This window comes from Camelina sativa, chromosome 17 (genome assembly GCF_000633955.1).
Source record: "Camelina sativa cultivar DH55 chromosome 17, Cs, whole genome shotgun sequence".
NCBI lineage: Eukaryota > Viridiplantae > Streptophyta > Magnoliopsida > Brassicales > Brassicaceae > Camelina > Camelina sativa.
The window spans coordinates 19290244-19291968 of NC_025701.1; positions in this window are offsets into that span (position 1 = coordinate 19290244).

Sequence of the window (1725 nt, forward strand, 5' to 3'; positions counted from 1 at the left end):
AATCTCTTTTTTGTTTTGTTTTGTTTTGTTTTGTATTTTTTTTGTTATTGTTGTTGTATGGGTTATAAAAAATCAAATCAAATATCATTGTAAAAGCTTAGTTTTAGAGTTTGTATGATATGTATATCTTATATATTTATTTTAATCTTTTAAAATGTTTATCTCCATTTTCTATTTTATATTAACATCTTATAAGTCATTATTTTCATACTTCCTTACAATATTCACCACACAATAAGATCATAAAGTTGAAATGATCCATATGTAATTATCTATTATGTCTCTGGTTATCTCACATATTCATGTATCATTTTTAATAATTTATAAAGATCAATATAATATTTAAAGATCAATATAATTATCCATTTATCCATTTATAAAGACTATTTTGTTTTGTGATCCAATTGTTAAATCTGCAGAGATCAATATAATATATATATATATATATATATTTTTTTTTTATGATTTGAGGTTTTTGAAAACAAAAAGAACATAATTAAACAATTGGTTTTTTGTGTCTTTAATCAAAATAAAAAATGATCCAAAAAAAAAAACATATTCAACTGGAACTTAAATATAAAAATAAAATATAATTTTAAAAATATCATTTCACTAAATTCTCTAAAGATGAAACCATTAGTATGAAATCTAGCACTATAAATTAAATTGATGAAAGAAAACCAAAAAAATATAAGTTATCCTTGGGATTTTAAAAATTATTGAGATTGAAGAATTCATATAATTTTATAAGAAAACTAATTTAGTTTGTCACTTAAAAAGTAATATTTTTTATTTTGAAATATTATGTGTAAGTGTTGAGTTTATATCAACAAACAACCAAATCATGTGAATTTTGATTCAGCCACTTGGTATTCCTTTTATTTTAGGTTATAAAAAATTAAAATATTTATTTATAATTAAAGACATGTAACTCCATTTAACTCAAATGTAACTCCTATCCAATAATTGTACATTAATTCATTCCTCCTACTAACTTATTATCTTTCAAGAGAAATTATTTTTGGTTAAATTTTAATATTTTTTAATTATTTTGGTTGGCTAAACTTATATTCATATTTTGGTTGGCTAAATTAATATATTTCTCACGTAAAATTATTGTTTATAATATATTTCTCATTTCAAAGTTTAAAGCAATATATCATATATATAAAAGTAAGGTTTTGGTCTCTCCTTATTGGTTGATTTTTATTTAATGTTTTCTTTTTTTTTTTTTTTGCTTTCTAATTTCTTTAAACAATATTTAAGACCCAATAAACCCAAAACATTTAACTCACACATTAAAATAAAATTATAACTGAAAATAAAATAAATTATGCATTAATCACTTTAAAGGCATAAGAGGTCAAAAATAACTTCTATCCAATAATTCCACACATTCCTCCCACAAATAATATATATATATATATATATGTTCAATATTATATTTAAATATCAAAGAATTTTTTAGTTAGCTAAACTTATAGTCACATATATACAATATATATACATAAGAATCTATATTACTTATTAACACCATAATTCGACCCATTATTTGCTTAACTCAAAATTGGTTTCAAAGCCAACTAAAGAAAAACATAAACGATCTTATTGATATTAGACCAAAACATGGACATACAAACATAATCACTTACACGGAAAATAATTACTTTTAAAAAATAACTTATTATTGCAACATCAACGTATGAAGGGTTTACATAAGCAGTT